The following is a 26,382-nucleotide window of genomic DNA, read 5'->3' on the forward strand; positions in this document are numbered from 1 at the left end:
CATACGTAGCTACGTGTTCGATCGGAAATGTGAAAAAATGATTTTAAGAAAGAAAAGACCGAGTTTACGATCGTATGAAAGTGGCTCGTCCAACTTCTCGAGCCTCGATTTAAGTCGCGCGAACGTGTGTGCGCGCGCGCGCCTAAGAGAAAGAGAAAGAGAGAGAGAGAGAGAGATTTCTTTCGCGATATCGTCGTACCACGGTAAAATATGTAAAATACGATAAAACGTATCTATATTTCCTCGGCGATGATTCTTAGCTCTTCTCGAGAAAAAGGCGGGGGTATGTCCTACGAGATCGTAAAGTAAAGTCCTATTGGATCGTCACGGTGTTCGCTTAGGGGAATCGTATCGGAGGAGTACGAGAACATTTTCGTCGTCCTCTTCCACTTCCTCGGCCCCCTTCACCTTCTCCTCCTTGTCTTAGCCGTTCTCTTGGTCGTAGGCTAGTAAAGGTTTATGATCAGGTAATTGAACACCCATGTCTTTCGAGATTCCTTCGGAGCTGATTTAACCCACCATAATATCGGAAGAGCTCATGGACAGGTATTCCCATAGATGGGGTCTTTGAAATCAGCGTGCGTGTCACGTGTGTCACCACCCTCCACAAGGACACCGCGCGCTCGCTTACCATCGTTCCACTCGCGAACGAACGAGCTCTACAAAGTTACCAACTTACGATGCCACCGCTTCGCTGTTCACGAAACGGAAGGAAAAGTATAAATCGTATAGATCGAACGTGCGAATCCATTGAAACGGAGGTGAAAGACACGTGGGATCGAGCCTCGTAAAATCTATCGTTTCGATCGTAAACTTTGGAGAACGGTCGAAATCGCCGAGATTCTCGAAAGGCCGATAGAACGATCCGATCGGAACGAGTCTACGAGGAGTAAAAGGTTTTTCTCGGGTAGTTCAGGTATACTCGAGTCCTTTCATTTTCACGATTAATTCCAACGATCGATAATGATCGATAATGATCGATAATAATCGATAATAATCGGCAAAACGAAACGTGCATTATGCAGGGCGCATGCAGGCGGCGGCGGCGGCGGCGGCGGCGGCGTTGTATCCTCGCACATAATAATGTAGAACTCCGATTTTAATCGAGGAGGGAGATATCTGCGACTGTAAATCAATAAACGATACCTCTCGAAGAAGCCTCGGCCCATTCTTCGCCATCGGCGTCCAAGGAAAAATAAATAGCGCGACGCCTCGCGAATCGTTCGACGGGGAGCGCGGCAGCACAACGAGAGTAATATACCTCGTGTACCGGACTTTTCTCTGGCGTCTCTCTCGCGAACGTATAAAAGAAAAAGAGAGGAGAGATGCGAGGAGAGAAGAGGAGAGGAGAGGAGAGGAGAGGAGCGCGACCGACCGGTCGTTACTTAGTAGCTTATTTATTTTTGCATAGATAATCCGCGGGAGATACGGAGGGAGATGTGGGTGGAGTCGCGCCGTGCTTGAGTCACGTGTGATTAAGCGATGTTATCCACGGTTCTCGGTGCCGTCGCACCTGTATGCTCGAAACGCCTACGTCGTACCTCTTCGACTCCTTTTCTTCTCTCTCCTTCCTCCTCCTTTTTTATTCCGCGCCTTCTTATCCCCTCGCGGAGGGAGCGAGCGAGTACGGGATCGAGGACCCCGAGGATTGTCCTTTGTTCGCGTTAAAAAGAAAAAGTACATAGGTACGTAAGTACGTATGTATGCACGTACGGCACAAATCGGACCATAAATAACGTCGAACGTTCGAGCCGTAACGTATGCAGATATTACATATACGTGTGCGTGTGTATCTTTATATATATATATATATATATATATATATATATATATTTATTTATTTATAATTAATTAAGAGACAGCGAATACGCGGATAGATAGAAAATGCGATGTCGAGAGTCCGATTCGAAGATTAACGCCACCGACCTAAGGGTTGAAAGACTAACGAGACGCTTATAATATAAAATAATAATAGAAAGTTGTGAGACAACAAAGTATTATAGTATCGGTCAAGCGTGCACCGAGCGGCGCTTTCTAGTCGACCGGCGATAACGCTCAACATTCTTCGTTCTTTAAAATAAGCAAACTAGAGAGTTATACGAAGTGAAACGACGACGACGACGACGACGACGACGACGACGACGACGACGACGAGGACGACGACAAGCAAAGACGGTGTATATCGGAAGAACAATAACGGTAAATTATCTGATAATGGAATCTGAAAAAATTCCGAAAGCCGGCAGCGCGGTGGGTCGAACAGCTCGCACAGCACACCTGTCGTTGCACAATTTCTCTCACAATCGAGAAGCGAGAGAGTCGAGTTCTCGCTCTCGTTTGCGCGAAACGCGTATCGGACACGCGCGCCTTTAATTCGCGAGCGAAAAATGACTAGCGGCAGCGCGTTGCACGCCACGGACTCGTGTCGGGACGTATTTATAATTGCGCGTTCCTTCCTAACCGATCTATAGCGGCTCCATACAGAGAGAACAAGTGAAGGAAGAAGGGGACACCGCAGCGTGAGTCAGCGGCCGCTTTCCTTCGCTTTACGGAACCTTTTCTCTGTCTCTCTCTCTCTCTCTCTCTCTCTCTCGAGCGCGCGCGACTGTTCTCGTGACAGAATAAAACGAACGAGGATTAACATCAGCTTCAACGAGAATTACCGAATTAATTACTCTATTCGCGAGCTATTAAGTAACATTCAACTTTACGATATTATCATTTACGTTTCACTTTTAAAGGATAAAAGCGATATCAACTTTTTTGGAAAGATTTCGATGATGAAATTAAGAGAAAGTCTCGTAGTGGGTGGATTAAAAAGAGAAGAAAAGAAAGAGAAAAGGAGAGAAGAGGAGAAGGTAGATAGAAGAAGAACCGAAGCCGTCAAAGAGTCGTGGTGGTCGTATCGGGTGATTCAGTAGCTTCTTACCAAAGCGGTTACCGGGCGACTTACCGAAGCGAGTAATGCAGTACTCGTGTACCAACGTCGATACGCTTCCGATGGAGAAGAAGGGTGAAAGAGAGAGACAGACAGAAGGGGGTGTCTCAACTCGCCGTCGTTCGGCTTATAATCGCTGTTCAATAAGAAAACCGCTATCTCCTGCCGCTCCTCTAGTCGATATCGGAAAGCAGCCGGTGTGTCCGAGATCGCTCCACCGGTCGTCTCTCTCTCTCTCTCTCTCTCTCTCTCTCTCTCTCTCTCTCTATCTATCTCTCTCTTTCTCTCTTTTTCTTTCTCGACGGCGGTACTTTTGACAACACCAACACGCATACGCTCGTAGTAGACTCCTCTAACGCCGCTTCGACCATAGATCGACTAACGATTACTTCGCGTGATTTAAATCTGTGCTAACCGGTCGACGTGCAGAATTTTTTTTTCTACCTTCAAGAATATGATCGACGACTTTTCAATCAACTATTTAGAAAAATTTGAACAAAAGCAAAGTACATTTCTATCGATCAATCATCGTCACTTCAAAACTTCGTTTCATTCGATAAGAACGGAGAACGGAGAATGTTACTCGAACGAGTAAAAACCGTATTTGCACGAAGGATAAAAATAAGAGGAATAAGGGTGATATCAAAGAGTTCCTTTCTTTGATTTCAGTGTACAAAGTCGTATACGGTAGAAAAAAATATTAATAGCGTCCACGCCTTTGGACAGCAGAAATGAAGATATCAATTTATGGACTATCGGTATGGAAAACAGATAGGTACGCACGCAGAGAAAGAGAGAGAAAGAGGAAGAGAAAGAGAACGTACGCGTAAAAGGTAAAAGGATCGAAGTACCTTAAGCGTAGGCACGAGATCCAAGACCGGCAAGAGTGGCTCGTTTATTCCGCGGCTCTATCGATTCTATCGGCTCGATTCTCTCTCGAGATCGCACCTGTACGAGATCGGAATCCAAATCGGTATCGGTCCGACTCGAAGCTACGGAACGTCCGCATTATGCACGGCGAATAAGGACGGAAGCTGCTAAGAAGAAAGAGCATCTAAGAAAAAGAGAAAAGAGAAAGAAAATGGGGGAGAATATAGCGCGGACACGAGGCTCGCATTCCCGGCTTAAGTGAATTCCGCGTGCGGCACGCGGTGGTGTCGAAAACGGCTTGCGTGCCTCGAGAAAGCTCCAGTTGGCGTTACCGCGAGGACTTCAGCGTTAAACGTACCGCGAACGATCTTCGCAGGTTGCTCCTTCGAACGTGCCTTTCCTTCTTCCAGGAGCGGACTCCTTTGTGCTCCATATATAACTGGAATCATCGAACGACGTTAATGGATGTCGTTCGAGACCTTTCGTTAAAGAATAACGGTGCTCGAGCAACCAACCTCTTTGATCGATTTCTATTTCAAACGTATTAAATCATTCTGTATTATTCTTTAAGATCATTAAGAGACTAAAGAAATTCAAGGAACGTAGATTTTCCATAAACTTTCGTTTCGTTTATTCTCGAGTTTATCCATTGGGTTGGCACTGGGTTGGAGGTCGATTGACGCGTAACATTACTTCGCAGTGACCGAGTCGCCTCGCGAGTACATAGAACCACACTTAGGGAATCTCAGGATGCGCGTAGCGAGACGATGCCTGTTCGCGGTCGTCTTCTATGTTCTTCCTCGCCGAGGTTAAAGTTTCTTCCAACGCAGCCGTGCGGTAGCCACCTATAACTTCTACCGACCACCAGGGACGCATCGTTTTCTAGTCGACCTGCAATTTTTTGAGAGACCAAGAGCCAACTTTTTCGACGAATCGAATCGCGATTTGCACGATTAAACTAACGCGTTAAGCAACGTTTAGCTAATAACGCAACGCTAGAGCGATAACGAATTGAAATACGATGGAAGCGGTTCTAAAGAATATACGTACATATATATATATATATATATATATATATACACATATATGCATCGATAAGATCGTCGAGGTAGGCAATACGTGTTAAAAACGATCGTATGGCCAATTAGCGGAGCAATCAATTCGGTAGGCAAATCATCCTTTTTCTTCTCGCTCGTGCCCATGCGCCATTTATTGCCTAATGAAAGACAGTGTCCAAGTGGAAGGCGCGAGGACGCATCAGAATTCAAACGAGCACCTCATCATCTCAGCGACACGGCCTAAGAGACGAAGCGAGAGCGAGAGCGAGAGCGATAGAAGGAAAGAGAGAGAGAGAGAGAGAGAGAGTAGAGAAAGACGGAGCTCGCACAGGGTGTAAAGACGGCCCTGCTCGGATCCTCGTGTCTGCTTAATATTCACGGCGTGGCACTACGGAGTTAATTAATTCAACTTCGCTGCGCACACACGAAACGCCGAAGGATCGATGTACGTACGCTCGCTAGCAACCTCGTGTAAGATCGTCCTTCCATCGGGAGTAGAAGTGGATTTTGATTGGCGCTAATGTAGGCTCGATCGTCCGTGATTTGAAATGTCACAACGTTGTCCCGATCGGATCACGTACTTATTTGTTATCTTATCGTTATCCGCGATCGGACGAAATGACAAAGTGATATCGAAAGAAAGAGAAGACAATGCTACGCGGAAGAGGATATGTATCGAATCGAGGTGACGTTGGTCGATATATCGGGAAGTAATAGCGGACCGAAAGTATCGAGTTAAGATGGTCGGTAAATCAAACGAGGTTCTCGATCGACGTTAAGATCGGATCGATCGAGTGTCGCCATGGATCGTTAATTCTCGAAAAGGACGAAGAGTTTACGATTCTATCGCGAAAGAGGTGACCCGCCGGCGATCGTTGAAATTATACGAGAGGGTCAAACGTGAATAAGTAAGTGAGCGAGCGTGCAAAAGAGAGAGAAAGGTAGAGAGAGAAAGGAGAAAACTTTCGACGTGGGCGCCATGGATTTCCGGTGAAGTTACGACGCGCGCTTGATCTACGGACAACAATTAAGCACGGCATTATAAATACCGCGATACACGCTTGCCAACATAACTCCTCCGACGCTTTGGACGCCCGGAGGCACCGTAATGGCGGTTGAAAGATGCGTGCCCGGACCAAGAAGGTTCACCTACGCACACTACGTACGTACGTACGTAGAGCGTTCGAGCTCTCGCGCGCGAGCACGCGTTCGTCGCAGTCGCGTGAATTCTTTCTCTGAAAGGCGTCGCATAGCCATCTAGACTCTAATCCTTGCGTCTCGTTAATGCCTCGTAAAAGCTTTTGATAAGAGATAGACGAAATATCTTTGAATTCCTTGCCTACCAGACATCGCTCGACCGATCGTTCTACTTTTTCCAACTGGGTCTTCGATCTACGTAGAAAAGGAAAAAAGGAAGGAAGAAGACGAAGAAGAAGAAGAAAGGGAAGGAGGAAAAAAATCGGACGAGAAGAGCAAGCAATTTCGCGTTGCCGGACAAGTTTAGCAATGGATCGTTAAGGGACCAGTCGAGTCTCGTCGAATCCGGAGCGACGTCGATCGGAAGATAGACTCGCTAATACGCTGGTTAAGCGTTATTTAATCTGGCATAAAGAGGGAGAGAGAGAAACAGAGAGAGAGAGAGAGAGACAGACAGACAGACAGACGGACGGATAGACAGAGAGAACGAGAGAAAGAAAAAAGAAAGAGAAGAAGAATCGGAGTGGCGCGATCCACCGTAATAAATGCGCGCGTGTCAGCGTGACCGTGCGTGCTCGATCTCTCCAGTCGACTTTAGTAGTTTATAGTGTTCCTTCTTCTTCCTCTCCTCCTCCCCCTCCTCCTCCACCTCCACCTCCACCTCCACCTCTTCCTCTCCCGTAACCTTCTTCTCCTCTACGATAATGCACGCTTTTCTCCGGCAGTGTCACCGTCGCGAGGAGGCATAGCATTAACTGGCCGTTGCCCGTCGCTGTTGCTGTTACTGCTGCTGGTGCTCGAGAGAAAGAGAGAGAAAGAAAGAGAGAGAGAGATAGATAGAAGAGCGATCAGATTCAGCCATATAGAAGATTCCTCGGTCGGTCCTCCGACGAACGAACGGTAGTTGGTATACGGTAGCCGTCAGCGTGTCAACCGTTGACTAATGGATCCACGCTGACGAGACGACGTAGTGTAGCGCGCAACTCGCACGGGCTAGCGTAAGTAGCGTACTCGGTAGCGATCGGCAACGTCCCAAGGCATCGCCTTATTATAAATAGATACTTAAGAACATCGAATGCCGCTTCTCCCTCTCTTTTTTCTCCTCTTTCTCTCTCTTTTTCTCTCTGCCTCCCATTCGTCCCGTCACAAGATTCATCTTATCGAGGAAGAAGAAATAAATTACGCTCGCTTGCTTCGGACCGCACGATTAGACGCCAGAGCTCTACTCTTTTCTACTCGTTTCTTTCTTTGATTCTCCCTTTACTTCTTATCCATTTTATTATTCGTCCATCTTGCCATTGACCTCGTTTCGACTATTAATAGTTACATATTAGGTTTAGGCACCGAAACGAATGGGACGCTCGATTCCTATCTGGATTATACTAGTAATTTGGAAAGTGATTTTACATAGTCGTCCACTGCTGTCCGATAAATCGTAAGCTAATCAACGAGCATCAATCTTCAACGAGAAAGTTGGAAAATCGTTCGATTAAATCTTTCTGGTGGCAGGTAATACTCGATTTTCGAGAGCGATCCACCAACGGGAAACCTCGTCCTGAACGCGTTAAGATCGTCGTTAAGATAATCCGGCAGACAATTCCCGATACTTAAATCTCCGTACTTAAATCCTTTAACGAGGCAGCCCTCGCGCACGGGAATTCATAGATGGCCGAGTCCGCGCAACGGAGGAGATTCATCTTATCGGAGATGAAGAAATAAATTACGGTCTGGCGTGGAGCGTGGTATCGTCGTCGGGTGCTTTAAAAGCGAGCAAGTAGCTTTCTCGGGAAACATCGCGCTTTACTATCGACCCCCTTTTGTTATCGAACGAAATCGTCCTGCGTCGACTTTATATCCTCTCGATATCGCATTCACGAGCGATAAAATTTGCCCGAGGCGTTCGCTGTTCTTGCAATGTCTAGTATAAAATTATATCGATTAATCTTGCCAAGTTAGAAAATTCGTTACGTGATGATAACGACGTAGGAACGTCTTATACGTAGGTATATGATAACGATCTCACGCTCGTAATTACTTGGTAATAATTGGAGAGGCCAGAGAAAGAGAGGAAGAGCCTACGTAGGTACGCGGCGAACACGCACGCACGTGCGTTCGTCGTGGAAATAAACTTTGTACGAGCATCGCAGAAGGAGAAGAGAGGAGAAGAGGTGTATGAGAAGACGAGGAAGATCCGTGAGGTAGAGAGTGGGCGACCCACGTCGCAATCACCGATGATTTAGCCCTTGGACTGGCGTACCTTCCCTACCTCTCTCTCTCTCTCTCTCTCTCTCTCTCTCTCTCTCTCTCCACTTTTCCGGCACTCCTTCCTTCGTCTCCCTCGTTCGCGAGAAGAGTCAACCCTCGAGTGCTGCCCCGTTGCTTGATTTATCATCGACCTCGCCTTCTCCACCTTCCTCAGCTCTCCTCGTCCTCGTTCTACCTCTTAACCCTTCTTTCTTTCCACCAAGCTCTTGCTTCCTTCTTCTTCTTCTTCTTCTTCTTCTTCTCCTCCTCCTCGTAGGGCTTGCCGTACCGAACAGGTGACAGGTTCTCATCTAATACAATTACCGAGAATGACCGTTATTTATGGCGCACGGAAAACGTCGGTGATAGAGCCTGATGGATGCAATCCAGAGGAAAGAGCAAAAAGAGAGAGCGACGGAAGGGCGCGGTACGTTGGCACCTTCGGGCCATCGAGACAGAACGGTCCTGAACGCGAGCGCTGTGATTCAGAGCGCATAATGCGAGGTGTTGAGGCAGGTCGGAAATCGACGTTAATGATCGAGCGTGGGTGCGAATTAACCGACGAGGAAGAGCTTGCTCGCGATCGAATATCCCGTCTTTGGTACTTCCAAGTAGAAACGGTATCTATCTGCCTACGAGCGCGCGTTCGTTCAATCGTTCCCTTTTCCCGCCTATCTAATTAAATTCTTAATTACATCTATATCTTTTCGTAGGAACGGCTAAAAATAAAATAACTACGAAAGGTGTATTTGCTTTGATCGGACATTTCTACAAAACGAGTACCAGAAGAATTCTCTTTATCGTTTCCTCGCGGAAGTTAAAAAAAAAGAAAAAGAAAGAGAAGGAAGTAGAAACGAAAAGGCAGAGGAACGTAAGAGAACGATTTTAATACCGAGATTACCGCGAAGAGACGGCGCGCGACTTTGCTCGCGCTCGTGCGTTCGCTTTTAATTGGTATCGAATCTCAATTACCGGAGATTAGGTGATTTTTTTTCACCTGCCGGCCGTCGGGAGACCGCTTCTTCGACGGTTCTCTCGCGAACGATAACGCGGTTGCTCGCGCGCACTCCGCTTTCATTCGTTTTCAGCCACCTCCCTCCTGACCAGCCAGTTCCGCTCGCGCGCATTCAATTTATCGGGTCTTAAGATACGCGCCAGTCGGCAAGGCGCGTAGGAATATCGTTTCTACTCGTCGGACATCGTCGACTCTTCCGCCTCTTTTAAGTATCCCCTCGTAGTTCACCGAACGTTAAGAAACTCTTGGAAAGAAGAATACGCGCGTCCACACCCGTTCTGACCATAACTCATGCGACATTAATGGAATTAGCATAGCAATCTCTTCGCGGCTGTACAGGGTGTTCCATATTAATCGATCCGGCTGAATATCATTAAACAGCGGTAGCAAGGTCCGTTCGCACGAACGTAACGTAGGTGTAAGGTGTAAACGAGTATCCGCGAAATAAACAAACTTTCTTTCCAATAACTTTATCATTAACGAGTTTCGTGTTAACTCCTATCGATTAAAACGGGACACCCTGTATATACCAGTTGCTTCGTACTCTCTCGATTCCCGGTACCGTGAAATAAGGAAAAGTGCGCGCGAAATGGAAGAAAAAGAGGACGAGGCGTTCGCGAAGGGTGACGCTCTCCTAGACTCGACCCTGTTCCGTCTCCCAAGGCACGTCGTAAGGATCGAGACTCTACGGTAATCGCACCTGCGTACGGTACTCGAGATCCTTCGAGCGTATCCCGTTTTTCTCCGCTCCTACGACGCAACCTTCGATTTATTACCAAAGGCTAAAGACCGGCCAGAACTTTGATATAGATTATTCCATCGTGCTTTCGATCGAGTCTCGTTTGTCGAGAGCCTTCCAGCTAATAACGGTACGAATTTTTGATAAAGCTCTTTCGCGCGGAGGAACAAACTTTTCTTTATACCGTTCTTCGTAGTAACTCCTTCGAAAGTAAGAAGAAAAAAGTAATATCAAAGTCCACATGTGCGAATCAACACCTCCGAGTGGTTCTACAAAGAGAGTCGGTGTCTTTAAACGCGACTCGGAAAGGTCGATTAAACGTGCGAAAGGGAGGGGAAAAAAAGTTATAAGAGAGAGAGAGAGAGAAAGTAGTCGAGCGGCTGTGATTAGAGCTCGCCGCCCGGTGATTTGTGGCCTCGCTCGCCTCTTAATTGTCACCAAGACGCCCCCTCGGCTTTATATCTCTGCGTGGTGCGTGCGAGCCGCCTCCGCCGCCGCCGCAGCCGCAGCCACCGCCGCAGCCGCTGAACCACCTTTTATATTCGAGCCGCGCTATCGCTCTCGCCAGTTTTATTTCGTTTTCTTGCCGTTTCCTCTTCGTAAAAAATCAACGCAAAAAAAAAAAAGAAAGAAAAGAAAAACGAGAAAAAAAAGATGAAGGAAAAAAGCCAAGAAGAAATTGAGAGAAGAAAAAGGAGGTCTGGGAGATAAAGGAACCGAAGGAACTCTTTAAACGTCTCGCACGCGCACTCTCGAGCAATGCTTTCGAAGTTGTCCCCTGCCGTGACTAACGTTGTACTTCCGATCGTTAGATAACTATGCAGAACTCGCTTACTCTTGTACGGAGTATTTTGCATCGCGTTCGAGGACTGGGTAATACGTTGAATAAAGCGATCGAAAGACCGTGCTAACTTTATTCCGTTCGCATCAGCTTCCTTACTTCTTTCCTTTCCTTTTTAAAATAATTAAACTTTTTTCTAGATAGAGAAAGGAAAAGAGAGCGAGCGAACGTTCGAAAAGGAAAGATGTCTTCTATAAATGGTAGACGACAAGGACGAAGGGTTGCTACTTGGATACACATAGAAACGTACGTTTAGGATGGTATCACGCGCGCCGACGAGGCCGATCGTAGAAGAAGGGAAAAGCGTGCGCGCGCGCGTGCACAATGGCTACGTCCGTCAAGGTTGGATCCTCTTAATTAACTCGACTGGCTACAGCGTTTCTCCTCTGGTAGACATGCCGTGCATTTCTTCCCTTCCTTTCGAGTGCGTATCACCATATCTCTTTCTCTCTTTCTCTCTCTCTCTCTCTCTCTCTCTCTCTCTTTCTCTCCTTCTTTTCTCTCTCTACTCTTTCTCCTCTTTGAAGAGGGAGCGGTATCCTTTTGTCGGGATGAGTTGTGTCGCCGAGTACGAGTCGCTGGTGTCCGTCGTTATTATATCACTCTCATTATGCGCGCTTGCGCCAACGGCGGTACCGGTCCGATATCCCGCACGTTCCGCACCACGACATCCACTTTTCTCCGGTACTCTTGACTCTTGTCGTCCTCGTGCATGGAAAGAAGATACGAGAAAACTACCGTGAGACGACGATTACCGGCCTACCCGATTTCTCGCAGGTGCTGCTAGATCCTTGATAAGAGAGAGAGAGAGAGAGAGAGAGAGAGAGAGAGAAAGAGAGAGAAGGTCGCGTGTCACGCGATGTCTAAAGTATGATAACGACTACACGACAGTTTCTCTCGAGCGTCTCACTTTCAGCTTTTATTACAAAAGCTTAGCTGGATCGAGAAAACGGATCGAAGAAGAAAGGAGAATAAGATCGATACTTTGACTGCCTAAGCTGTATACTCGTCTAGCGAGAAAGAGAGAGAGGTCATTAAGCTCCGTCTCGGATGTCGTCGACGCAGGACGATAAATTTCCGAGGAGGTCCGCGCCCGAGGATAACGAGGATTTCGAGACAGAGAGTACGTCGTGGCGAGGATTCGCGAGGAGGAAGGTGGAAAAGGACTTTGCTCTGGCCTTAACCCCTCGTGCTGATCCCGGTGTCAGCGGAGGAGGACGAGTCGCATGGAGGAGTTGTCGCGAGAGCAGAGGCCTCGAGGGGCATTCGTAACGATCGTAAACGTAAAGGCGTAAGGAGCGTAAACGCGAGCGTAAAGAACTTAAAGCGTGCCTCGTAAACCGAACTAACAATGTGTACGACAACAACAACGATCGCGAGTTAAAACGGGGCTGAGAGCAAGAGCATCGAACAGATACCTTCTTCTCCTTCTTTCTCTCTTCTCTGCGCGTCTCCTACACTTTTTCCCTCGAGTATTCTTCCCCTTTTCTTGCTCACCCTCTCTTTTACTCTCTCTTTCTCTCTTTCTCTCTCTCTCTCTCTCTCTCGCTCGCTCTTCATCGCGCTCCGGAACTCACGGAGATATACGAGCGAATGCAACCTGCCCGGTAATGAATGCGAGCCGTAAAACAAGAACGCTTTGATTTACTCGCCGTACTAATGTTGAACGTAGAGTATTAATAAATTATTGATTATTAAGTGCCAGTTGCCATCCCTTTCCACGATCGTTCCTTACGACGCGTTTCCTTCTTTTCGCGCCAAAACTATTACGATAGACGAAAAGTCCTCGTAAAATTTGTGGATACGTACTTGCTTCAATGGAAGATACAGAACGTGCTAGCTGGGTACGTTCGAAGGATCGTTCGCTCGCTAATCCCTAACGATCCCTAACGAAAATATCGACACTACGTTATCGAAGGTCTATAAGAGATCTCGCCAGGGAGGATCTCCAGAAGAGGAGTCGTACGAATCAGCAAACTCCAGACGACAAGGATATTCCGATAATCCTTCGCGCGATAGGGACGCGTACAAGGACGCTTATAAAGTAGATGAAACGCCAGCCGACACTCGGGTATTCCTCGATGGCCCGTACCTGTGTATAAATGGTCCGTAATCTCGGGAAGGGCAGGACCACCGTGGCCGCACCGTGGTCTCTGCCGTGTAATACGACAGACTCGTAACTCATATCAGAGCGCCCACGCCCTCAGGTAGCGGCGACAACGCTGGACAACATCGGACACCCAGGGCGAGGACACTCAATTAACTTTCCTCTCCGTCGTCCACCGTCCACCGATAAAACTGCCCTTAGCAGTCAACCGAGCAGCTGAAACTTTGCGCTTCCGAACGTTTCCTAATTAGAGCGTCAACGTCGTCGACGTACTTTATCGATCGAAAGGACGATTCGTCCGATCGATAATATTACGACGAGATCGATCATTGAGATATAAATATTCTATTCCACGAGGACGTTTCCATCGTTTAACTTTGAAGGATCTTTAAAAGCTCTCGTGAAAACAGATACCAGAATATACGTTCTTACATCTTGTATGTTAGTTAACTTCAACTCGTAATTTCTATCCGCTTATTTCCTATTTCCCTCTTGGAGGGGAATATCCTTAGAGAGCTGCGTGGAACTGGTGTCGCGGAGATTCCGATCTCCGGTCTTCCTTGTTCTCTCTCGTACATGGAAAGATTTGTTCGAGCGATCGCGACTAGACAAGGATCGGTTCCTAAAGAGGCGAAGGAGAGAGGACGGGATGTGTACCGGAAGGACGGGGGCGAGGTAGGTGGTCACACACCCACGAAGAGCGAAACGATGGCGAGAAGGTTGTAGAGAAAGAACGAAAGAGAGGAAGGGAGAAAGAGAAAAGAGCGAGGAAGAGGACAAGAGGCTTTGGGTACGATCGGTAAGAGCTCGGTATAATGAGCAGAACCAATATTAGTCGGTGTGGCCACCGACCGGCAAAGGAGTTGGCGAACGAGCCCTGGCCGAAGGATCAAGCGGGTAATTGCCATTACGATATCATCTAAATGCTCTCACGGCTGTCCGTAATGAAGACACACACGGACACGGCGATGTGCGAACACGTACGTATGAACGTGCGAGTGGACACCCACCTACGTTTCTCTCTCTCGCACTCGCGCAGTTAGATACATCGTTACACATCCCTGGTGCGAGCGATTCGAATCTCCTCGTCTCGACGCGGGCATCTCCTTCTTTCGTTTCTCGGCTCTCGTCCGACTCTCTCTCTCTCTCTCTCTCTCTTCCCTCGACGATCGACGGGTGCCGCCCAATGCCATCGACGAGATATGAGGCGTGTCTAATTACGCGATCGGTGCACGTCCAATCAAACTCCCTTCCTGTCGACGCTCTCCGACTCGAACCGAATCCTTCTGAAACGACGAAAAGTCGATTAGGAGTTGTCATTGCGTTTGCGATGAAATCGATATCGATCGATTCGATCGATCGCCGATGTCGAATGACTTTAAATACGAATCGAATTAATAAGACGAGTTTCGAGACGATCGTAGAATCGATTTTCAACGCGATCAACGGCTCGTTATCGAAAGGGATAAAATCATTGGTGCGTTTCGCAAGAGCACATAAGTATCTACTTACGTACATTAGAGTCGTTCGATTTTAATTTCCTGCTCGACGCCGAGATAATTACTATGATCTCCTGTCGTTCGACTTCGTACGAAGTCTCATTACGTCGACTCCGGTAAACGGATACGCGTTGGCCCGCGACCCCTTCGACGTGATTCTTCTTGCGATCAAACTCGTTCCTCGATAAGATCGTCGTTACGTACGAGCAGGTATGCGCGCGAGCGCAATCATCGACACTGTTGCAGACACGGGAGGGGTCTGATTTTTCGGTCGCGGTCCAACCGCTCGGTGGGAGCCGACGAAGGTGGGAAGGAAGGTAGCCGTACTCGAACGGCGTAGTGCCATGCGGGGAAAATCGAACCTAACGGGGTGTAATTCAGCGTGATATCTTCACGCACGATGGCTACCGGTAATTGCCGTTTTTACGCGCAATCAGAGCATGAATTTATCGACCGCGTACGGGTGGTTCGATTACTCGCACCGTACCTCCATTTGCTTACTGCTCGTTCTGGTAAACGTACCACTGGCAGGACGGCAGGCCTGCTGGTCCAAACTTATTAGACCGAGTTACAGAAACGTCCTTAATTAGCGAAGCGTTGTAACGCTCGCTACGCTCGCGAGAAATCCTGTACCGATTTGTCATCCCCCTTCGAGAGTTTCTACTTTTCTACTTACGCAGGTAAGATTTTGCGCTACTTCTTCTTCTTGCTTCGACCCATCCTCCCTCTGTCCACCATGTGCGTCCACCATGTGCGTAGTTATTTACGACTTTGGCCCGAGGAAACTCTCCCGGGACAAGGATATGTTAATGAACTCGCCACGACGTTCTCTGCTTCTTCTTACGAAAAATTCTGAGACTCTGCGGGTCTCTAACGCGAGATTTAAATAATTTGAGGAAAGCAGGAAAAAGCGTTTCGCGAGGAAAGTGCTTCGATCGTCCCTCTGCTCGAGATCTACTTGAGAGTAGACAATCGTCGCTGTTGCGGCTCTCTCTCCCTCTCTCTTTCTCTGGTTAGCTCGATCTCACGACGTTGCGTGTCAGATGTCACTGTATCCGCCTCCTCTGAAAAAATCTGGAACGCAGTTTCGCCTTCTCGGCGTACCCGAACGCGTCCACGCTTTCCTGATTAGCTTTGGTTCATTATGAACGCGACGCTCGCCGTGAAAATCGTCGAAGCTAACGCATTACGGCGCATGTCTCGAGCGCAAACTTGTCAAAGAACATATTCTCGCTTATATATGTATGTAGGTATAGGAACGTAAGTAAGTATATAGGCGCACTGGTTTCCAGCAACTTGGGTGGCAAGTCCGACGGTCGATCGAGCAACCTCACGACGATGCCGGCTCTTGGATTCGTCTCGTTCGACCGATCGGACGAGAGACGAGCGGACAGTTTGCTTCAACGAGTGCGAGACGTTTACACCCACGTTTAACATACCAATAAAATTGTCGAGAAATTCAACCGTTTCTGACGATCGAATAACGCGAATCTTAAAGCGCGACGGAGCGTATTTTTGGGCGCTAAAGTTAACAGTAAAAAAAATTATATCGTCGGTAATAAAAATTCGCGAGTTATAAGGGACGATGATCGATCTCGTTTCGTAAAATACGGATGAGACGAAGTCGAGTAGGTTCTGCATAAAAGTGCAGGAACGTGGCCCCGTCGACGTCGCGAGTTTATTAACGCCGACAATTATGCCGCCAGGGGCTAGGCGTGATTTACAAGGGGAGCTCGTGAAACGTTGCAACCTTCGGCCGGGCCTTTACCAAGGCGCAACACGTACATATACGCATTCTCTTTCCTTTCCTTTTCTTTCTTTCCTTCCTTCCTTCCTTCCTTCCTTCCTTCCTTCCTTCCTTCCTTCTTTCTTCTTCTTTTTCTTCTTCTTCTCTGCAGAAAATATAAAAAGGCTTCCTGGAAACTTCCTCGGACAGAAAGAACCGGCCGCGAGTCGGCAAGATTTAGTACAGAGTCTCCTTCAAGAGAGAGGGAAAGATTTCGCCCGGTCGTCGGGCCCTTTCTTAAACGAATCATTATCATAAACGTGTGACTCAACTGACGCGACCACGCGTTTTGCTCAAATGTTGCCCGAATTTCATCGAAATACCGTAAGCAAATTAAAACGAACTATTTTTCTTAAATGCAACTCGAATCGATCGTTCGACGACGATAATCGAATTTAAATTCACACCTCCGAGAGAGTGGAAGAAAAAATGTGAACGCCGACCAAGAGGACGTGAACCTTGAAAAAGTCGAGGTCCTCTACCTCGAGTCCTGAATTCCCCTAATTTGTTTGAGCGAAACAATATCGAGTTACGAGCGATGTTATCTAACGGACACGCACGTGCTACGGCTCACGGAAGGTTCATCGCGGCTTTCTGACGAGCTACCGTGCCGAGCTATCTTCACGAATCTCCGGCCACGAGAAGAAGAAGAAGACGACGAAGAAGAAGGAGAAGAGAAGAAGAAGAAGAAGAAGAAGAAGAAGAAGAAGAAGAAGAAGAAGAAGAAGAAGAAGAAGAAGAAGTAGAAGAGAAGCAGAGAAGAAGAAAAGAGAAAGGGAAGACGACTCCCTTCCACGCACTTTAAGCAGGTTCCATGGCGCATATGTACGAATTTACGTGCGCGCGGAGACTTTCAACGAAGCCCTTCCAATCCTTCCTACTTGCGAAAATGCAAGAGGAAGAAAGAAAGAAAGAAAGAAAGAAAGAAAGAAAAAGAGGAACGAAAAATGTAGACACTCTCTCGAGGGGGTAGAAGTAAATCGTGGTGCTATCGCGATTGCGCTTAGAATTCGACGGACGACAACAAATTCCGAGTTGAGGAAGTTCGATCCAGAAACGAGATTTGTCGTTCTCCGGTGACACGGACGGCCGATACGCTCGATTTCGGGTATAACGGATTACGGAAACTTTAAAGGGTTGCTGTTGCTCCGTTCGAGAGAAGGAAAGGAAAAGGTTCTTCTCTATCGTGAGATCCTTTGACAAGCCGACGCGCCACCCAGCGCGCGAAATTAGGACCGTATCGAGCAAAAAGGGGCCGAAATCCTGCGCTCGACAAGATGTTGCTGCTTAAAATTCCACCCGAGGATCGTACGACGTGGCATCAATGATGGATCCACCTTCTTCGTCGTCCTCCTCCTTTTTCTTCTTTCTCGTCCTTCTCCTCCTCTTCTGGTTCTTCTCCCTCTGGGACGTCATTTCTTCGCAAGAGCACGACGAAGGAAGGAAAGAAGGAAGGAAGGAAGGAAGGAAGGAAGGAAGGAAGGAAGGAAGGAAGGAAGGAAGGAAGGAAGAAAAGAAGGAAGGAAGAAGAAGGAACATCGAGGACGAGATCGCAGATAGGAGCGAGGAAACACGATAAACTGTCACGCGGCATTTCTGAGCGTCACTCAATGAAGCGTCAAAACAGCGTTGTCCTATCCTTCGTGAGCATTCCTCTCTCTCTCTCTCTCTCTCTCTCTCTCTCTCGATTCCTCCCTCTCGATCCTTTTCTCTTATGCTCTCCCTTACGGAAAGTCCCCTCCGGATACGTGTACGCGCGTGCGGACCAATCGCATTTATTAAGGCGCAGTGTCACCGTACACGTTAGCTCCGTCCACCTTGTACGCGTACCTACCCTCCTCTTCGAGGTGTCAGCCACGTCGATCGAGAACAGGTCGCGACGCGTGTCTCACCATCGTGTATCCTAACGAGACAAAACGACGCAACGAACCTTGTAGATCCGATAGCACGCTTCTTCCAGCCCTTTCGCAGTCTTTCGTAGTCTTGTACCAACTTGGAAACCTTTCTAGTCTGCTTTGGGCGTTCTTCTTTACTCCTCCTTCGTTTCATTGATAAACCGAATTAAAACGAAACGAAACGAAACGAAACGGACGAGCGTAAATAATGCGTAACCTTGCGAAGCATTAAATTACGAGAGCTATTAAATCGGAATTTAAGTCGAGAAAAAAAATAGAAACTATTAACGCGGTCAAACTCAATCGTGGTCATTGAAACGACTTTACGCAGTCGTTCGACCTTTAATCCTGCGAGAAACGTGCCCATCGGACATGTAGAAATCGCGTGTTAGCTCGGATCGCAAGCGACATGGACAGCCCCGTTGTCTTACGTAGCACGATGTTTCTAAAATTAACAAAGCCGTTTCTACAGATTTATATACTCGTTAGAAATCTAATGACCCATTATCCTTTGTCACGCACCGGCGTTAGCGGCACCGTAATTACCAAAACGCAGCCTCTAACGTGCTCCCTTCTATCGTTCTGGTCGTGGCTCGTTTCTTCTCGCAACTCGGAGTAATTTAGTTTACTTTCAAAAGCGCAATACTTTTAAGAAAAGAACTGTTCGTTCGTGAGCCAATAATACGACGATCGCTAATGAGAAAGTCCACTTACCCGAGGCAAACGATTGGAATCGAACGCAGGTTCATTTGGAAAACGTTTCATTGAACGTAACGAGGGAGAAATAATTGAAAGAAAAGAAAAAGAAAAAGAAAAAAAGGAACAAGAAAAAAGGAAAGAAAAAAAAAGATTTGTTAAGGACTTGCCTCCAAAGATTTCCAAACATTATCGATTGGTAATTCACGTGGTATGATGAAATTTTGAATCGTAAGAGGAAGTTATTCGACCGACTGACTCGCGAATGGCCTTTATAGTGGTCACCTTCGAAAAAGATCGCTCGAGTCGAAGCTGTTCTCCGTATTAACGAGACGAAGGGGTATAGCGCTTTATCTCGCGTACGAAGTGTTTTATCCCTCCGATCCGAAACGTGAGAGGAATGCCAGAGCTTCGAGTCGGTCCAGTCTCGAGAAAGAGCGGCCAAGATATATATATACATATATAGAAAGAAAGAGAGAGAGAGAGAGAGAGAGAGAGAGAGAGAAAGAAATAGAGAGCCCGCGGGACGGACAAAGGGGATCGTGATTCCCGTCCGTCACTCCTCGTATCCTGTCTCCAGAGAAGAAGTAGTAGTAGTAGCAGTAGTAGTAGTAGTAGTAGTAGTAGTAATAGTAGTAGTAGTAGTAGTAGTAGTAGTGTAGTAGTAGTAGTAGTAGTAGTAGTAGTAGTAGTAGTAGTAGTAGTAGTAGTAGTGTAGTAGTAGTACTAGTAGTAGTAAAAGTTGTGTAGTAGTCGCGCCTGTGGAAAGGAAGGAAGAAAGAAAGAAAGATGGAGACAGAGAGAAAGAGAGAGAGAGAGAGAGAGAGAGAGAGAGAGAGAGAAGGAGAGTCGTCCTGAATGGCAGTCCAAAGGTCTCTCCTTTCGAAGAGCCGGATGCTCTCTCGTCGTCGGGCGGACGTTTCGTGCCGTAATCCAGTTTATGAAACTCTGAACGTGGCGTACGTCCGCGTACTATGTACACACGCCTTCTATTTCGTCGTTCTACACCGCGAATGGACAGGAAACGGTCCCGTCCTGAATGCTCCTGGAATTGGATTAAGACCGTTCAGAAAGCCGTACTACCGCTCTAGCTCTCTCGCTACTCTCTTCTTACCAATGGCATATGAGATAGTTAAGGATATAGTACATTCCGCCTACCTGTTACGCTGATTTCACGTCGAATCGGATGGCCTCGAAAGAATGGTCGAAAGAAAACTGTGAAAAAGTTGGGATCGATGATACCAAGTGAAAGAGGGAGGAAGACAGAGAGAGAGAGAGAAAGGACGAGAGGGAGGAACAGGATGATAGAAAGAAGTGGGCGGAGGAAGGAGGGTACGAGAAGCGCTAATTAGGCGCCGCGCGCGAATACCCTGTCGGTATGGTATATATCGAAGGCGCCGTGATTATGGCTAACCGAGCTCTGGTACGTGCTGCCGTGGAAGAAGAAGGAGGGTGATGAGAAAGAGAGAAAGACTAGGTACGTGCGCGGCTCATACGTGGGCTTCATTAACGGACCGTGTTAATTAGTCGCAGATAGGCGATCGGACGTGGCTCGTACGGAGTGCGCCAGCAACCACACCGATCTTCCTCCTACCCCTCGTTGTTCCTTCGACCCGCGAGCCAGACCCAATAATTGTGCCCGGTAGTGGTCAGAAGGGAAAAACACACGTGAGCCTTGATTTTCATCGAGACCCTTGCCTTCCTCGAGGTCAAGCAAAAATCTTACCTCCGACAACGCTCGATCATTAACTCTTACTAATTAATGCTATGATTTAGGTACCACCCTGAACCACGGCCTGGCAAATACCCACGTCTTTCCTTACGGACTCGGCTCTTATCACCGATTTACCTTGCTCCAAACGGAACGTAGTTTGAACCACCGACTTGTACCAAGTCTCGATTTATCTACGAGAAAGAGAGAGGGAGAGAGAGAGAGAGAGAGAACGTCCGCGTTCGTGGAACACCGAATACAGGTAGAAACGTGGATCTATCGGGAACACGAGCTACGCTACCTATATCCGTGAGAGATAAAACGATGTCAACGTAGCCTAGCTATACCTTTGGAAAGGTCCAACAATAGCTCTAATGAAACGCGACGTGACGTCGCGTACGCGGATTACGCTTTATAAGTAGTTCACGGATAAACGAAGCGAAGGGAGACTCTTCTCGATTCGATGATAAAACCGACCTTGGTTGCGCGTTAAAAACGATATCCTCGTGTTCCGGAGATAGGAGCTCGATTAGCTCGCTTTAAATACGCGAGACGCGAGAAATAGATCCAAACGAAGATATACGATAATGGTGATTATCCGGTAAAACCGTACATGCGATAATTCCGCCGCGAGAAATAGCTACTTGTCGTTTTCTGGCTGGCGCGAGCAGCAGAGAAAGGAGAAGGAGCTGATTCGCCGAGGAAGGAAGATGCGTGTTAATGCATCGAAGGTTATTAAGCTAAAATTCATTAGCCAATGGTATGCGACGAGATAAGGATATTTACGGTAAAGCGTAAGAAAGAATTTTCTCGATTAAAGCGACTGAAGCGTTTGCCTTCTGATCAACCTACATAAGCGTAGGTATAAACGTGCGTTAACGCGTATACCTACTGCGAATATAAAAGTATAATGCATATGGTAAAAGAAAGCATCGAAGCGACACGTGGTGAGGGGCACGCCTATCGGTTAGTCGCTGCAGGTTGGCCAAACGTCGACGCAATTAACATTAACCGATCGAAGCAAGCTCGGCGTTAATTAACGAAACGAAGCGAAACGTGGAGAGTGCGGGAGGTGATGCGAATGGTGGAAGAGCAAAGGGATGGCGGTACCTTTCGTCTTCCTCTCTGCCAAGAAACGAGCTATTTCTAACTCAGCTATTTAACAGTTTGCAGACTGTCGCCGCGCGTCAGGTAAGAGACAACCGACAGCGTCGGACCTTCGTCTCTTTCTCCCTCCCTCTCTCTCTCTCTCTCTCTCTCTGTTTGTACCTGAGAGAACACCGCCTGCCACGAATCAAACTGATCTTTTGCACTAGCGACGGCGGCGTAACTGTGTTCTCGTTCATTAAGGCCTAAAGACTCCTTCCACGGACACATTTTTAAAGACCCACCGAGCTGATCTTTGCCGCGTTCTAACGACAAGAATTTAACGTCCGATGAACCCACCATTTCATCGGACAACGGTCCAAATTCTAGGAATAAGCGTGAATTATCTTTTTAAAAGCGAATCGAAATATAATGAAATTTCTGGAGGAACAGCACCTACACCTTAAAGTCCGACTCGTAGCAGGCCCACCCGGGCTCGTTTCTTCAATGGAATGGTGGGCGATCCACCATGAATGGAGGTCATTTACTCGTATTCAGCGTCCACCGACTATATCGTGAACCTTTCATTGTGTCCAGAAGGACGAAGACTATAGCGGGACGAAGTCTATGATCCGACAAAGATTCAAGCGCGTAAGGACACGACACCGTGCTCGTGACGTCTCTCTTTCCTTCGTCCTTTTCTTTCTACGCTTCTTTCATCCTTCGTCTCCTTCTTTCCTTCTTTCTTTCTTTATTTCTTCCTTCCTTTCTTTCTTTCTTTTTTTCTTTCTTTCTTACCCAATGAAAGGCTAGCCCATGTCTCGGATACTCTTCGAAAGATCACCTTGCTACGAGTCTCTTGTATCATGACTCCGTTTAATCTTTCACTCCAACCCACATACGCGCATAGTGGTCCCTGTCGTTCTCGAGACGAACGTATCGCGTCTCCGACCGAATGAATGGCAATTAAAAGAGCCTTGAGTGAGTTAACTCGAAGGTCAAGAACCTTCGAGATCGTGCGATTCTCGACCTCGAAGAATCGATTCTCGCGACAAAAGTCACCAAACTGTGTTTCGCTTCGATCCTTCGACATCTCGATGGAATTACGATCGACATTGTCGAGTTATCTTCGAATCGATCGTCTTAACTCGAACTCCAATACGAACAATTCTAAACGGACGCGAAATTTGTAGCTACAATAACGTCTGTCTGACTGTCATATCGCGTAATCAATGGCGAACTCAAAGACACATCGCTTTCTCGTACACGTATACAATACGAAACAAGTGGCAAGCAATGGCGGTCGTGCAACACGTGCTATTGTGCGTGTCGAGTAGCAAATAGAAAAAGATGGAGAGAAGAGACCCCTCGGAGAAAAGGTTGTAAATCCCTGGAGAGAGAGAGAGAGAGAGAGAGAGAGACTCTCCTATGACACCCTCCCGCCCCTCTTCCCTCATTTCATTGTGCATCGCGCTTACAATCTCCCTCGTTTCATGGCAAATCCTTCTTCTACGCGAAAGAGAACCCGCGGTGCTCGACGTGTGTGGCCAGGAATCGCACGACTGGAAAGAGAATCGCGAGGTGCACCAACGAAATTCATCGTTCACGCCGATCCCACGCGGCCATTATAACGAGACCACGAGAGAAAGAGAGAGAGAGAGAGAGAGAGAGAGAGAGAGAGAGAGAGAGAAAGAGAGAGAATAGCGGAGAGTCCGAGCTTCACGACGATGACGATCAAGATCCTGTGTGGACGACAACGACGACCTCGTTAAGCGGCTCCCGGTGGATATAATATTATTAGGTGTGGCTCGCTACTTATGTACCGCTTTTACAAGAGATCCGAGCATACATAAATACTTCTTCCCGTTCGGCCGACTGCCGGACAATCGCGAGGGATAAAACTCGCTCTCTCTAAATCTTCTCCACGAGTATTCAAAGGTCACGCTGCTGACTGCCGCTCTTTCTTGCGACTCTTGTCCTATCGTTGCCTTAAATCATAAGTCTATAGAATTACGAACGAGTCGCATGTTCCTACCACCAGCATAACGTTACTACTACCACCATAACCACTATTACTATCACTGCTACTAATATCCTTGTCAAAATGCATCGTTAAAAGATCTTTTCTCTCGGCAGCACGAATATGCGAGACTCGTATGTCTTTCTTTTTTCTGAAACAAAGACGTTTCTTCGACTTCGTGATCTTCTTGACGTTGAAAGACTGTTATATCAGAAGCAAACCTATAGTTTTCCACAGATACTCGGCCAAGCGGCCGACCCTTGTTACTTAAAAAGGAGGATCCAAAAACCAAGCAAGGTGGTCGTGACTCAGGAGGGGGGAGGGAAGGACCGACCAGTGACTACACCCTCGATCGTTTTCTGGACACGAGGGATCGATTTATTATCGGCAAGGTGGCAGATAGCTCGTTCGAATGTCTTATGGGGGTCCGTAATCGATGCTCCAGGCACGCGCCATGTGTTAGTCGCACTTTCGATGATACATCGATTCGTATTTCCAACGGAGAAAAAGAACAAATTTTGCTAACGTCAAACGAAAGAATCATGAAAACGTTGCTCTAGAAAATGATTTATCGATTAGAAAAATCATTAACGAGTTCGAACTTGAGGGAAAACGTATAATCGGAAAGAACGTTCATACGCCAACTCTTATACACGAAAGTAATTCCCAATGCTCTGCTCGAAGATTCGGCTTTTGCGACACCGGAAGAAGCCGTCGAAGGTGAACCTATTGTAAGAGTTAAAGGAACGTGCAACGTCATCGTGATATCGCTTTTTTTGAACCAGTGAAACAGCTGACACTCACCTGAAGTGTCGGATCGGTTACCGCGTCGCTGAAACTATAAAAATCAAACAGAGAACACACGGCGCAAGGAAAGAGCTAACCAAGTTCGACAAATTTCCATCATCCAGGGAACCTGACAGTTGTGGATAGAAATGAGTTTGAAGTTCGAGTTCGTGTCGTACCTTCTTTCCTTCCTTCCTTCCTTTTCCTCATCAGGGTCGCCACATGGTGCAATTAAAAACGGCGCCGAGGTTCTCTTTGTGCCACGCGCCCGAAAAGTGCCATATGGTTCTTCCGCACCCTCCACTGCTCTTCTCGCTTTTCCGAAAGTCGAGGACGAATCGAGTGGTAAAAGATACGGGTCGTCGATGCACCTTCCGAAAGAGCGATTTTCACGAGGGAGATCATTATTCGTTCTGTCGGATGAAAACGCATAGGTTGCCGTAAAGAAAATTTGAAAATAATTAATGCGCGACTAGGTAGGTATTCCTATCGATATACTACTATCGAATAAATAGTATCGATCCGTCCTTCGCAGATAGGTGTAAAGTAAATTACACGCGTTAAATGACTTTAAACAGCTCGGATTGAAATCGCCGCGTAGTAATTCACTTTCATACCTATACGTTTAACCGATCGAACGTTTACGAGAGTTCGCGGAGGCACGACGAATAATCCATCGAGCTCGGATCTAAATCTCTCACGAAGGCCATAAAAGTGCGACTGCGGAGGAAGGTTCGTGAGGCGGACGTGCAGCGGTGCATCACCTGTCCAAGCGATTCCATACAAGATATCCAAGACTTTCCTTTAGCAGGAGCACGCTCTCTTCCTGCGGATATACTCGTGGACAACCCTTTACGTCAGTGACTATCTAATCGAGAATCTCGCATGGAAATTCTGACTGAGGAAGAAAGCTCTGACCTTTCGGGCGACCGAGGCTAAAGAATGGAAGACCGCAAGACGATTTCCGCGCGTAAAGACCGTTAACTGTGATCGCGTTGCCTCGAGGCACGCTACTTAGAATAATTTCTGCGTTTCTGTTCCAACGTTTTACGACCCCGCCCCTCTTTCTCCTCCTATCCTTTATCTACCAACCGTTAACTTCACGAAATTCATTTCCATGAAAGTGAGAGGTTAAAACGTTTACGTAATTTCCTTCGCTTATTGTCGTCGCTTAAGCGATCAAATACTCCGAAACTTTCGAATATTAAATCGAAACCGTTTCTCCCACGATTCTCCACCTACGACGATCGAACGATTCTCGCTCTTGGAAATGAACGAAGATAAAAAGATATGAAAAGAGTCTCTTTGGAACAGTCCTAAAAACCGATAGGATCGTCCGATCCGCGCGTTGATCCATCGAAACGTACGTACCTAATCCATTCAACGAAACGTGGGATCTTCCAAGATATTCTTTAGCTCTTCTTTTTTTCTCCTTCGAGTTTTTCCTGGATTACCGAAAAAAAAATCCTCACTGTTTGGAAAGGAATAGTCGAGGTGTAAAGAGGTAAGAAATCTTGCGTAAAAATCTCAAAGGATTGCCAAAGTCTAACATGGTGGCGAAGAAGAGACAGGAACGATCCTTCCAAGATATCCTGGATAAAAAGGAATGAGAGAGATACGGAAAGAAGGTTCCCATGCAAAGAGTCCTTACTTTCTTGGTAGAATGCAGGGGGAGGAGAAAAAAAAATACGTAGAGGAAAAAAATACGTAGAATGGAAAAAGGTTTCCAGGATTCGGGTAACTCTGTGGGAAAGGACCGAAGGAATACACGCTACCGGGGTATCCTTTCCAGTGCTCCAGTATTATTCGCAACGACAATGGACCCTCAAGGACGCGTCGCTTCAAAAACCCAAGCATCCTCGGTGTCCTGGAAAGAAAACTAATCGGACGAATT

General features: G+C 47.2%; 1 long non-coding RNA gene across 2 annotated transcripts in view; it reads right to left on the bottom strand.

Moving 5' to 3' along the window:
* Positions 1-13,432: 13,432 nt before the first annotated feature.
* Positions 13,433-26,382, bottom strand: part of LOC122631643 — a 40,276-nt gene continuing 27,326 nt past the window's right edge. For both annotated transcript variants that reach the window (XR_006327752.1, XR_006327751.1), the window contains exon 3: positions 13,433-14,295. This is a non-coding gene — a long non-coding RNA (uncharacterized LOC122631643). The remainder of the gene's footprint in view (positions 14,296-26,382) is intronic.

Source organism: Vespula pensylvanica, chromosome 9 (assembly GCF_014466175.1).
Source record: "Vespula pensylvanica isolate Volc-1 chromosome 9, ASM1446617v1, whole genome shotgun sequence".
Lineage (NCBI taxonomy): Eukaryota > Metazoa > Arthropoda > Insecta > Hymenoptera > Vespidae > Vespula > Vespula pensylvanica.